At 38.1% G+C, this 14,388-nt stretch overlaps 1 non-coding gene across 1 annotated transcript; it reads left to right on the top strand.

The window, feature by feature from the left end:
- The first annotated feature begins 630 nt into the window (after window positions 1-630).
- Window positions 631-737, top strand: LOC131515667 (U6 spliceosomal RNA). Its single transcript, XR_009263703.1, has one exon. It is a non-coding gene; the product is annotated as a U6 spliceosomal RNA (small nuclear RNA).
- The last annotated feature ends 13,651 nt before the right edge of the window (window positions 738-14,388 follow it).

Genomic DNA, 14,388 nt, shown 5'->3' on the forward strand with positions numbered 1-14,388 from the left:
TATTCTCTGATTCATGAATTATTTTTGGCAGCCTCTATTTTTTCCCCCATGGTCAGAGATGTTCTTCTGCCACTTAGAGACTTTGAGGGACAGTTGCCATCTCTGCCACTATTGGGATCAGCATAGGCTTTTTTTAAGACAACTTTTAAGTTCATAGAAAAATTGAGAGGATGATATAGAGATTTCCCATATACTTTCTGCTCTCACATGCATACCTAACCACATTGCCAGCACCCCCACTCTCCTCCCCCCAGAGTGGTGTATTTGTTACAATCAATGAGAACCTACACTGACATATCATAATCAAACCAAGTCCATAGTTTACATTAGGGGTCACTCTAATGTAATGAATGTGTTGTATATTCTGTGGGGTTAGACAGATGTTTAATGACATATCGACCATTATAGTATCACACAGAGTAGTTTCACTGCCGCCAAAATCTTCTGTGCTCTGCCTATTTACCCCTCTCCTTACAATACCTGGCAACACTGATCTTTTTACTGTCACCACAATTTTGCCTTTTCCAGAATATCATATAGTTGGAATAATATAATATGTAGTCATTTCAGATTGGCTTCTTTCACTTACTAACATCCATTACTCCATTTCTTTAATAAGATTCCTCTTTGGTGCTCACTTCGGCAGCACATATACTAAAATTATAATGATACAGAGAAGATTAGCATGGCCCCTGTGCAAGGATGACACGCAAATTTGTGAAGTGTTCCATGAATAAAAAAAAAAAAAGATTTCTCTGCCTTTTCATGACTTGATAGCTCATTTTGTTTTAGCAATAAATAATACTGTATTTTCTGTGGATAACCACAGTTTATCCATTCACTTACTGAAGGACATTTCGATTCCTTCCAATCTTTGGCAATTATGAATAAAGTTGCTATAAACATTCATGTATAGTTTTTGTGTGAACATAAATTTTCAACTCATTTGGGTAAATAGCAATGAATGTGAATGCTGGTAAGAGTTAATATAGTTTTGTAAAAAATGGCAAAATGGTCTTCCAAAGTGGTTGTACTATTTCGCATTCCCATCAGGAATGAATGACAGTTCCTGTTGCTCCACATCCTCATCAGCATTTGGTATTGTCAGTGTTCTGAATTTGGGCCATTCTAACAGATGTATAGTGGTATCTCATTGTTGTTTTAATTTGCATTTCCACAGTGACCTATAATGTAGAACATATCTTCATATATATATTTGTGATTTGTATTTTTGGTGACCTGTATGTTAAGATATTTGGCTTATTCTTTTAAAAAATTTTGTTAAAATGATTGCTTATTTTTGAGAGAGAGACACAGAGCATGAACAGGGGAGGGGCAGAGAGAGAGGGAGACACAGAATCTGAAGCAGGCTCCAGGCTCTGAGCTATTAGCACAGAGCCCAACATGGGGCTCAAACTCATGAACCATGAGATCATAACCTGAGCCGAAGTCTGATGTTTAACTGACTGAGCTACCCAGGCGTCCCAATCTTTGGCTTATTCATTAAGTGGGTTGTGTTTCCTTATTGTTAATGTCTAAAGAGTTCTTTGTATATTTTGGAAAACAGTCCTTAATCAAATATGTCTTTTGTAAATATTTTCTCCTAGTCTGCAGCTTGTCTTCTCATTCTCTTGACATTATCTTTCACAGAGAAGTTTTTAATATTAATGAAGTCCAGCTTATCAATTATTTCTTTCATGAATTGTGCGTTCAGTGATGTATCTAAAAAGTCATCACCACGCACAGGGCTAGATAGTAGATAATGTAGGTTTTCTCCTACATCATCATCTAGGAGTTTTATAGTTTTTCATTTTAGATTTAGGGGTCAATACACTATTTGAGTTAATTTTGTGGAAGGGTATAAAGACTGTGTTTAGGTTTCTTTCTTTCTTTCTTTCTTCTTTCTTTCTTTCTCTTTCTTTCTTTTTGCAAGTGAATCTGCAGCTGTTCCAGCACCATTTGTTGAAAAGACAAATAGTCTTTGCTTCATTGAATTGTCTTCACTCTTCTGTGAAGGATCAGTTGACTCTATTAATGTGATCTATTTCTGCGCTTTCTATTCTGTTCCATTGATCTTTTGTTTCTTCTTTTTCCAATACCACCCTGTCTTGATTACTGTATCTTTGAAGTAAGTCTTGAAGTCAGATAGTGTTAGTCTTCCAACTTTATTTTTCTACTTCAATATTGTGTTGGCTGTTTTGGGTATTTTGTCTCTCCATATGAACTTTATTGTTTTTAATGTTTATTTATTTATTTCTGAAAGAGAAAGAGAGAGTGCAAAAGCATGGGAGGGGCAGAGAGAGAGGGAGAGAGAATCCCAAGCAGGCTCCACCTGGCTTGAACCCACAAACCCATGAGATTATGACCTGAGCCAAAATCAAGAGCTGGATGCTTTACCGACTGAACTACCCAGGCACCCTGTCCATATGAACTTTAGAATTGATTTGTCAATATCAGCAAAATAACTCGCTGGGATTTTGATTGGGATTGCATTGAATCTATGGACCAAGTAGGGAGAACGGACATTTTGGCAATATTGAGTCTTCCTATCCATGATAATGGAATACATCTCATTTATTTAGCTCTTCTTTGACTTCTTCCATCAGAGTTTTATAGTTATCCTTATATATATTTTACACACATTTGGATAGATTTATACCTAAGTATTTCATGTTAGGGGGTGTTAATGTAAATAGTATTGTGTTTTTAACTCCAAATTATACTTATCTATTGCTGGTATATAGAAAAACATATTTCTATTTCCTAATATTTTGGATATTAATTTTGTATTCTGCAATCTTGTTATAATTGATTATTAGTGCCAGGAGATTTTTGTGTTTGCTTTTTTTTTTTTTTTTGCCAATTTTTTTTTTTTTTATTTTCGACATAGATAATCATGTTACTTATGAATGAGGACAGTTTTACGTCTTCTTTCCCAATCAGTTTACATTCTGTTTCTTTTCCTTGTCCTATTGCATTAGCTTGGCTTATTGTAAATGATTTTTCTGTATCTATTGATATAATCATGTGATTTTTCTTTTTCAGCCTGCTGAGGTGATGGGTTACATTAATTTGGTTTTCAAGTGCCAAGCCAGGCTTACATATCTAAGATAAATGACACTTGGTTGTGGTATATCATTCTTTTTATACACTGTTACATTCTGTTTGTTAACATTTTGTTGAGGGTTTTTACATCCCTGTCCATGAAAAGTATTGCTTTGTATTTTTTTCTCCCTTGTAATATCTTTGCAAATTTTGGTTAGAATAATGTTGGCCTCATAGAATGAGTTAGGAAGTATTCCCTCTGTTTCTATCCTCTGAAAGAGATTGTAGAGAATTGGTATAATTTCTTCCTTAAATGTTTGGTAGAACTCACCAGTGAACCCCCCTGGGTCTGTTTTGGATGCTTATTTATTATTGATTCAATTTCTTTAATAAATATAAACTTATTTAAAATGACTATCTCTTATTGTGTAAGTTTTGGCAGATCTTGACTTTCAGGGAATTGGTTCATTTCATCTGGTTACCAAATTTTTTGAAATAGACTTGTACATAGTACTCTTTATTATGCTTTTTTTTTTTTTTTTTTTTTAAATTTTTTTTTTTCAACATTTTTTATTTATTTTTGGGACAGAGAGAGACAGAGCATGAACGGGGGAGGGGCAGAGAGAGAGGGAGACACAGAATCAGAAACAGGCTCCAGGCTCCGAGCCATCAGCCCAGAGCCTGACGCGGGGCTCGAACTCACGGACCGCGAGATCGTGACCTGGCTGAAGTCGGACGCCTAACCGACTGCGCCACCCAGGCGCCCCTTTATTATGCTTTTAATATCCATGACCCATGTGTTCTTTAGAAGTATGTTGCTTAATCTCCACATGTTTTAGGATTTTCCAGTCATTTGTTATTGATTTCTTGCTTAATTCTATTGTGCTCTGAAAGCAGACATTGCATGACTTCTACTGTTTTACCTTTGCTAAGGTGTGTTTTATGACACAGAATATACTCTGTGTTGGTGAATGTTTCACGTGAACTGGGAAAGAATGTACATTCTTCTGTTGTTGGATGAAGTAATCTATAAATGTCAATTATATCCAATTAATTGATGGTGTTGTTGAGCTCAACTATGTCCTTACTGATTTTCTGCATGCTGGATCTGTCCATTTCTGATAGAGGTCACCAGTCTACTTTTTGTCATTATTGCTGCTGTAATTGATGTTGCTGTTGCTAATCTCACTGTGGTCGTTGCTGTTCTTGTGAACGCACTATTCTATCTTCAGTATGAGGTTCCTTTTTTAAACTTGTTATTTTTAATTTTTATTATTGTTTTTAAAATTTATGAGGTGCCTTTTTATTTGGATCCCTTGGATGGGTATTGTCCTTTAAATTCTTACTGTCAGCTTTTTCTTTGAACTTGGGAGAGTGTTGATGAGGAGACTAGGTGAGGAATTATTTGAATAGCTTCACCAACTCTCACACTTAGAAGTGTTTCTCCCTTTCAATGAGGAGCTAGTGCCAGGATAAGTAGGGGATATCTCTGTTTTTTCCCATATCACACCTCATTCACCTGTGGCTTCTCTCAGAGGTAGGGAGAGTGACTGCCTTTGTAACTCCTCTTATTTCAAGTATTTTACTTCTGATGTCCTGAATAAAACATGACCTACAATTCTAAAGCACATCAGTGTTTTATTTTTGGAGGCAGACACAAGATCCTTCTGTATGTAGCCCTTGCAAGTCAGCATCCTTATCCAAATTATGGGAATGTATGAAGTCCTCCAAAGATAAACCCAATATCTCCTAAGACTTGGAAGAAACAGGTCCAAAATGGTGACTGTATGTGTATCTTACATTTCCTCCAGAAAAACATACAACATATATATTTGTTTTTACATTTTGGAGGTCTGACTCCTATCACTACCTTCCTCCCACCTTCATCTTCCACCCACCTCAACCCACCTCCCACTTTTGTCCTCCTCCCATTTCTGCTCTCTCCACTCACCATCTTGAGATTATTTTCAGGTGGTATGAAAAAAGAGAAAGGACAGAACTTTTGTCATCCTACTAAAGGTTCTGTTCTGTATTACCTTGGAGGAGAGAAGTTGGCTTGAAGAGTGATGAGATAGGTAAATGGTCTTACCTCTAGAGTTTTCACCAAGCCTTCTCAGATGTGGTTTTCTTTACCATTAGGCACACAGCGAGTGTTCAACAAATACTTTGACTGACTGATAGTTTCCATCAATCCCGGTTTTGATATAGTGGGGACGGTTTATTTCCTGGGCCTTCTTAGGATAGTCTTATCCAAGCTCAACCCATGTTCATACAGGTATGAGAGCCAGGCCCTAGCAGCACATAAAGACTGCTTTTTATTCTCTTGTGCATTGATTCCATGCATGAGTAGGGGCTCTAACCTTTTCATTTGGACTCCATTCATTTACATAAAGATATCTAGAATCCCAAGGCTTCATGCCATCCCAAAACATGCTGGATTTTTAATCACTGGTGGGAAAGCTGTTTGTCTTTTTGTTCTACCTGCATTTGTCAGCTACTTATAAGAGTGAGAAAATAGCAGATATATGTACCCTACATGCTTCATTATGTGGCTGGCATGCTCCCTTTACCAAAGCTCTCAATCATAAAACTGCTTTAATATGGTAGATCTTTGTCTACACTAGCATTATTGGGACTATTAGGGCCAAGATAATTTGGACTTTTTCCCTTTCATAATCCCTTGACATTTGCATTTACTCTTCCTATTTTCATATAGATGTATGACTATGTAGAGAAGAACAGATTATGGTGCAACCCTATAGTGTGAAGAAAAGAAATCAAGATATAGAAATTGATTGTGTCTTGCTTTTCTATTTTTTAAGCAGTATCCAATTAGAAAATATCAGGAAAAATAAACTCCCAGTGAGAATAACTACATAAATTATAAAACCTTGGTATGAATCTAATAAGAAGAGTATCTGAACTATGTGACAAAACCCTTAAAACTTTAAAGTCCTAAGTTAAAGGGTAGGAAACAATATTATAAAGAAATAAATATTTTATATTAATCTATAAATTTAATGGTATTCCCCCTAGAAGTCTCAGTGGAAAGAATTTGACAAAGGATTCTGATATTTTCCAGGAAGAGAAAATGTGTGGAACTAAAAAAGAAATTTTGAAAACAAAGACTCATAAAGAGAAAAATATTATGACATATAAAGCTATTATATTAAAAGAGTTTGGCATTGAAAAAGGAATAGATAATTAAATCAACAAAACAAATGAGATTCTAGTATAAGATTCATGTCTAAATTGTAATTTAAGATATAACAAAGGAAAAATAGACTATCAACAGATGGTTTTGAGATAATTGGCTATCTGTTTGAGAAAAAATGTATTTTATTACATTTTATATAACAATATAAACAGAAAAAATAGCAGAGCAGTTCTATAATCTTACTGTGAAGAATACTTGCATAAGTTACTTACTAAAAATAAAGGGAAATGAAAAGAAATGGACCCTAGGGACAGACCTTAGGGTCAATAATTTCCATCTCCTGAAAGTCATGAAAGTAATATATTTATAATATATAAAATAACAGAACTTGGGACTCCTGGGTGGTTCAATTGGTTAAGAAACCAAGTCTTACTTTCAGCTCAGGTCACGATCTTGCAGTTTCATGAGTTCAAGCCCCATGTCCAGCTCTGTGCTGGCAGCACGGAGCCTGCTTGGGATTCTCTCTCTCCCTCTCTCTCTGCCCCTCCCCCACTCACACTGTCTCTGCCTCTCTCAAAATAAATAAATAAACTTTAAAAAAATAAATTAACAGATCATTACTATCTAGCATACATAAATATCTTTCATAAGTCTGTAAGAAGATAAACCCAATAGGAAATGGATGGACAAAATATATGACAAGGTGATTTAGAGAAAAATGAATAAAAATGGTAAAACAATCATTTGAAGAGATGTTTAACTTCACTAATACTCAAAAACATGCAAATTAAGACAAGGTACTGCTGATACTATCAAATTTTGAAGAATTCCAGATTGAATATTCAGTTTGGGGAAGGGACTGGAGAATCAAATACTTTTATGCACTGTGAGTGGAAATGTAAACAATGATTACTTTTATTGAAGGCAGCTTGGCAGCATGTATTGACACCTACTCTCTGGTCCAGTATGTGACATATGGTAGGCATGCAATAAGTATTTGTTGACTCAGTGCAGGATGACTTCTGTGACTGGAAAGAGCATGGACTTTGCAGTCAAACAAAACTGAATTTTATTCCTGGTCCTGACTTTATTTACTAAGTAAACTTCAAGCAATTTATTTAACTTCCTTATGCTCCAACTTCCTTTTCTAGAAAATGGAGATACTTCTTACTTCAGGAGTTATGAGAAATAATGAAACAATGCATGCAGTGTTTCATTCATGGCTGCCAAGTTGTAAATGCTGGATAAATGAAAGACTTTATTGTTTCCCACATGGTTTTTCTGGCCACCCAAGAGAATTTTATTTCTTCAGATAACTTTACCCAGACTCTTTTACATTCTCCTTCCTCACCATCCAATCATCTCGCTATTTAAATTCAGCTTTTCCAGAGGCACCTCAGTGGCTCAGTCAGTTAAGTGCATCTGACTCTTGATTTTGGCTCAGGTCATGATCTCATGGTTCAGGAGACTGAACCTGCATCAGGCTTCACACAGGTGTGGAGTCTGCTTGGATTCCCTCTCTCTCCCTCCCTCTGCCTATCCCCAGCTCTGTCTCTGTCTGTCTCTTTCTCACAAAATAAATAAATAAATAAATAAATAAATAGACAAGCTTTATATAAAAAAATAAAATAATTTCAGTTGTTCCAAATCTGCCCTTATGCTGTTATCTTTTGTGCTGCCAACACTTCATTAGAATCTTCCAATTAAGGATGATGTTCAGTATCACATGAGTTCTTTAATAGACTCATCACCAGTACTTTTTGTGAATTTAATTGCACCCCCTCAAAAGACATGTTCAAAGGTCCTGGGACTGTGACCTTATTTGGTAGCAGGGTCTTTGCAGATATAATTCAGTTAAGATGAGGTCAAACTGGAATCGAATGGACCCTAAATCCAGTATAACTGTCCTTAAAAAAAAAAAAGAAAGAAAGAAATCTGGACACAAACACACACAGGGAGAACATCAAGTGATTGTAGAGGCAGACACTGAAGTACTCTATCTTCAAGCCAAGGAACCCCAAGGATTGCTGGTAACTATCAGAAGCTAGGCAGAGGCAAGGGAAGATCCTCACCTAGAGCCTTCAGAGAAAACATGGCTATGATGACACCTTAATTTCATACTTCTAGCCTCTAGAACTGTGAGAAAATAAATTTGCGTTAAGCCACCAAGTGTGTGGTACTTGGTTAAGGCACTAAGAGACTGATATTCTGGCCACAAAAGGTCATTTGATTCTAATTCTGGAGTTAGTAATAATCTGTGGAACAGATGGAGGCAACACCGGGTTTTTTATAATTAAGGATACATTTCCTAAAATATAATCTTGTTTTTCCAACATGAAGCCAGCCTTAGAAAGGGGGAGAATAATTAAGGATTAGAAAGGGTTAAAAAAAATCTCTAAGGAAACAAGACAACAAACTTGTTCTCTCAGGACACTGACTCAGGAAGAATAGTCAAATGGGTAGGTTCCCAACCAGTGAGCTCCAAAGGCTCAACTTTCTTTGGCAGTATGCCCTAGTGGCCATTAAAGTTTTTCTGCACTATATTCCTTTCCTTTCCACTATTTGGTGGCCTGGAGATATGTATTAATAAGAATACATTGAGTTGTAAGTAACAGAACACTCATTTAAAGTAGTTTATAGGATAAGGAACTTTCCATCTCACATAACAAGAAGCCTGGAGCTAAGAAGTTTCAGGATTGGTTACTACAGTTGCTCAGCAGTTTTCAGTTGCTTCTCTACAATTTTGACTTCCTTTTCATAATCACAAGATAGCTACTGCAACTCTAGGCATCAAGCCTTCACATCACAATCCTCAAAAGCGGAAAGATGAGTTTTTCCTCACCTATTTCTTTTCAGGAGGAAAACACTTTCCAGAAGTTCTCAGCAGATCTTTCTGATGTCTTAGTCTTGTATAAGACTCCATCAAGCTATCCAAGATAATGGATGATGGCATATCCATAGCTTGACATAATTAGACAGTTTCAGGGTGACTATGTGTGTTTGATGCCTGGTCATTAAATAACTAGAGGATAATGCACCTACATGGCATTGGTTGTTTAGTCAAAATTATATCTGGAATCTGGACAGGATGTAGATGATATGCCTGTTAAAGAAAGTTTTTGAAACAATGTAATTATGCTGATTTTCCAGGTTGCCATATTTTAGGTTTTAATAGTTAGTCTCTACAAATGGTTCTCTGACTGAGCCATGACTCTGAGTATTCATGCTCTGGTGTAGTCCCTACCCCTTGAATCTGGACTGGCCTTATAACTCTTATAACTTGCTTTTCTTCAATAAAATGTGACAGAAGTTACCCTGCATGGCTCCTGCATGAGTCTACATCATAAAAAACCTTGAAGCTTCTGCATGGGATTCTTGAAATGTTCACTTTTGTGAAACTAGTTGCCATGCAATGAGTCTGACTACTCTGAGACTCTCACAGTGTGAGGAAGCTCAAGGTAGCCACATAGAGCGGCTACATGGAGAGACAGAAATGCCCACCCAGGCTCTAGCATGCTAGTTACCCCAACCAGGCATGAAACATGTGATTGAAGAAGCCATCTTGGACTTCTAGATCATTAGGCCTTCAGATGATTCCAGTCCCAGATGCCATTTGATTGCAACCAGAAAAGTGATCTTAAGTAAAAACTTTCCATCAGAGCCCATTCAAAAGCAAATAGTAACTTTTTTGTTTAAGACACCAAATTTTGGGGCCTCCAAAGAGAGAGGGTTGTAGACAGACACTGTGGTCAATAATGTCCATCTCCCGATATTTATGACTTCATGGAATTCCCTTCCCTTGAGTGAGGGTGGGATCTTTGACTTGCTTCTAATCAACAGAATATGGCAAAGGTGATGAGATGTTTAGGTTATGTTTAGGTTATGTATAAATAAGACTCCATTCTAGCATACTGAAGTGAGAGGTTCTTCTTGCTGGCTTAAAGAAGTGAGCAGTCTCACTGAGGAAGCCCACAAAGCAAGGAACTGCAGGATATCTCTCAGGATTGAGGTTGGCTTCTTCTGACAGCCAGAAAAAAAAACAGGGTTGTCAGTCATACATCACAAGTAAATGAATTCTGCTGCCCACCTAAAACACTTGGAAGCAGTTTCTTCCCCTGTCAACCCTCCAGATGATAACATGGTCCAGTTGACACCTTGGTTACAGTCATGTGAGACCCTGAGCAGAGAACCCAGGCAAGTTGGTCACAGACTCCTAAGCACAGAAGCTGTGAGATAGTAAATGTGTATTGTTTTCAGAGCTAAGTTTGTGTTAATTTGCTACACAGCAATATAAAACTAACACATGGAGTGAGTGTATTTTGCCTGAGAAAGGGATGTGAATTGAATGGCCCAAGGATGACCTGAAGTGGACAGTTTCCAAAGAGGGCTGCCATCAATTCCTCTTTGCACATTCATGCTGCTTCTCACATCAAGAGGTGGAATCTAACTCCCTTCACTTGACTCTGGGCTCGGCTTACTCAGTTGTTTTGCTTTGACCAATAGAATGTGATAGAAATGATATTCTGAGACTTCAAGGCCATCAAAATGAGTCTTGAGGTTTCTTCCTAGGTCTTTTAGAACCCATACTCTTGTTAGACCTGAACCACTGTGTAAGATGTTTACCATGTTGGAAGAACCATGTATAGAGACCACATAGAGAGGCCAGATGTAGAGAATGTCCTGGCCATCTGAACTCTCTGCTGATGTCAGCCTTCCAGCCTTCCCTGATAAGGCACCAGACTGTGAGTGAAGACTTTTTGGACCCTTTAGGCCATACTAGCCGTCATCTCAACACCAGTGAGTGACCTCAGATGATTATCACCAAGAGCAGGACTGCCCAGAAGAACCCTGCTCAAACCACTGACACACACAACAAATTGCAGTTTGTTGCATGCAGTAATCAGGCAAGATTTGGTTGGGTCTCTTCCAGGAAAGGTAGAATACCACCAATACTAACCTGAGGATATCTTCCATGGAGGTGGGGAGAGGGGGACTCAACAGCAGAACAATTATACCCATCACATCTTGTTGGGTAGAGTTGCCCACTCTACCTGTGGGCAATCCTTCACCAACTATGGAATTAACTAAGAATGGAATTATGATGATTCAGATTAATCAACATGCACCCCCTGGTGCTCCTTTCCCTGAACACTTGCTGAATACTTTTTATGTTTGAAGTCAAACCATAATCTCTGCCATACTCATCGTGCCAAGACCACAGATGATACTGATTTTGCCTCAACTATCTCCACTGCTTGCTGGCAGCTGAAGTCTATGTCCTTACCAGTGCTTACTGCTCTTCAGTGAGGTTCCTGGAGGAACAGTTGACTTTTTAGGGGCTTACACTTTGCTTTGAGAACTTGGGACAAATTACCCCTGATCTGGATCTGAGGATTATTTAATGGTCTCAACTACTATCACATCAGCAGTAGTCACTAATAATTAGGACACAATGTGGGACAGAATCCAGATGCTCTTTAGCCCTCCTTCTATCCTAGAGTGAGGCATCCTTAAGGCTTGCCTCCCAGAGATTGAAGAATTTCCCTCTTGGTGAGAAGGAGGAGACCATTAAAAAAATTCATTAGGATAAAAAATTCTCTTTGCCGTGGGGCACCTAGGTGGTTCAGTCCGTTAACCATCTGACTTTGGCTCAGGTCATGATCTCATAATTCGTGAGTTTGAGCCCTGCATTGGGCTCTGTGCTGACAGCTTGGAGCCTGGAAGACTGCTTTGGATTCTGTGTCTCCCTCTCTCTCTGCCCCTCCCCTGCTTGCACTCTCTCTCTCTCTCTCTCTCTCTCTCAAAATAAACATTGAAAAAAATTTTTTTACCTTCTCTTTGCCATTCCTCTAAGGAGGTATAGCAAATTTTCTAATGCATAGGATTTGTGGTGCTTGCCTCTATAATCCCTAGCATTCATCTGTTATCTGTATATATTAGGCTCATAGCCAGGCCCTTTACTAGTCATATAGGTACTAGAAGGAAGATGGAAAGCCGTTACTAGTTGAAATGGGCTTTGTTTGAGTTTGACATTTATGACAGCATCTTGAATATGTTAAACATGTTAGTATAAAAGGATAAAGTTTCTCTGGAATTAGAATTCTTAGAATTAAAGGGGCACCTAGATGGCTCAGTTGGTTAAGCATCCGACTTCGGCTCAAGTCATGATCTCATGGTTCATGGGTTCAAGCCCCACATTGGGCTCTATGCTGACAGCTCAGGGCCTGGAGCCTGCTTCAGATTCTGTGTTTCCCTCTGTCTTGGCCCCTCCCCCACTCTCTCTCTCTCTCAAAAATAAATAAACATTTAAAAAAAAGATAGAATTAAAAATGAGGCCTATATTTTAACCTTGAGGCAATTTTGACATATTATAAGGATCAGACTAGTAGTCAGGAACTGGAAATTATCCATGGGCAGTCAAAGGTGTTTTATTCCATCATCTAATTGAAGGAATAATGTATTACCTCATCTTTAGTGTTTTGTGTTATTGGAGATTCACTTTTTATTGAGCAAGTCTTTAGGAAATATCATAAAGAGAGTAGTGAGCACATATGCATTCTCAAATCCAGAGAGGAGAATGCTGAAAATAGAAGCCAAGGAAGACTTAAAGCTTTACATACTTTCCTCCCGGGTTTGATGCCACTAATGGAAAAACAGTGTTGTATGCATCGAGTGGAGATTCTAATTAGACAGCACAGCAATGATCCCAAGGCTCTGATCCTGGGGTTTCGTGAATTAGGAAACTCAGATTACCAGAGTGGAAAACTTTCTCAATAAATAGCTCTTCTAGCTTTAAAACTATTAGTCCAACTAAAAAAATTGGAAATTAAAAAGCAAAGGAGGTAGAGACAACATGTTTAGGCACACATGCTCTATTAGAGACAGAGGTACATCCAGGGCCCAGAACTCATACTTCTTTTTTTTTTTTAACGTTTATTTATTTTTGAGACAGAGAGAGACAGAGCATGAACAAGGGAGGGTCAGAGAGAGAGGGAGACACAGAATCTGAAACAGGCTCCAGGCTCTGAGCTGTCAGCACAGAGCCTGACATAGGGCTCGAACTCACGGGCCCCGAGATCATGACCTGAGTTGAAGTCGGACGCTTAACTGACTGAGCCACCCAGGCGCCCCTGGAATGCATACTTCTAATACTCATTTGCCTGAAGACAGAGAACTATGTGATAGAAAATTACAAGAGTGAGGATATCATAAATACATGTCTTCAGTTATTTTGAAACCCTTTCCCTTTTCTAAAAACACAGTCCAAAAAATCGCCGTAGTGTGATTTCATCAGTAGAATGGAATAATCCCAAAGTGAGGTGACAGATTTCAGGAAGTCCTTACAAGCTTCAGAGCTATCTCGTCACCTTCCAGTTCTGTTTCTAAAACTCTGTTGCTTTTGCCATGAATTCTAAGGAGACTGACACAATTTAGTATTATTCCAAAGAGAAACATGGTGGAAAACAGAGATCAAAAGTTGTCCCATCTCCAATAGAGTTGGATTTTATAAGATCTAACGTAAAAAGTCACTACTTCTATTCTGCTTGTTTCCTAAACTGGAAAACTGGTCCTGAAGTAGAGGTAAGGTAAAAAGGAAAAATGGTCTCCACTTCTCCCTTGTATGTTTTCCCTACTACAATGCTTCTCTTTCAATCGTATTCACACACAAGTAACCATTTCATTAGTCTTTCAGTTTTGGTTACAAGCCCTGAGTCTGGATTTTGTGTCTTGTCTCTACTGCTGTGTCAGTCAGTGTGTGGAGTGGGACACAGACACTACCATAGATATTTTAAGCAGAAAAAGAGTTAGTGCAAGAAATTTTGTTTACAAACTCTTTGCAAAGACCAAGTTTGGCATTTTTTTTTTTTTAATTTTTTTTTTTTCAACGTTTTTTTTTTAATTTATTTTTGGGACAGAGAGAGACAGAGCATGAACGGGGGAGGGGCAGAGAGAGAGGGAGACACAGAATCGGAAACAGGCTCCAGGCTCCGAGCCATCAGCCCAGAGCCTGACGCGGGGCTCGAACTCACGGACCGCGAGATCGTGACCTGGCTGAAGTCGGACGCTTAACCGACTGCGCCACCCAGGCGCCCCGGCATTTTTTTTTTTTTTTTTTTTTTTTTTTTTTTTTTAAAGTAAACAAGCATACAGCGCAACAATTGAACTCTTGGGCAAAATGAAAACTA

This window comes from Neofelis nebulosa, chromosome 6 (assembly GCF_028018385.1).
Source record: "Neofelis nebulosa isolate mNeoNeb1 chromosome 6, mNeoNeb1.pri, whole genome shotgun sequence".
Classification (NCBI taxonomy): domain Eukaryota; kingdom Metazoa; phylum Chordata; class Mammalia; order Carnivora; family Felidae; genus Neofelis; species Neofelis nebulosa.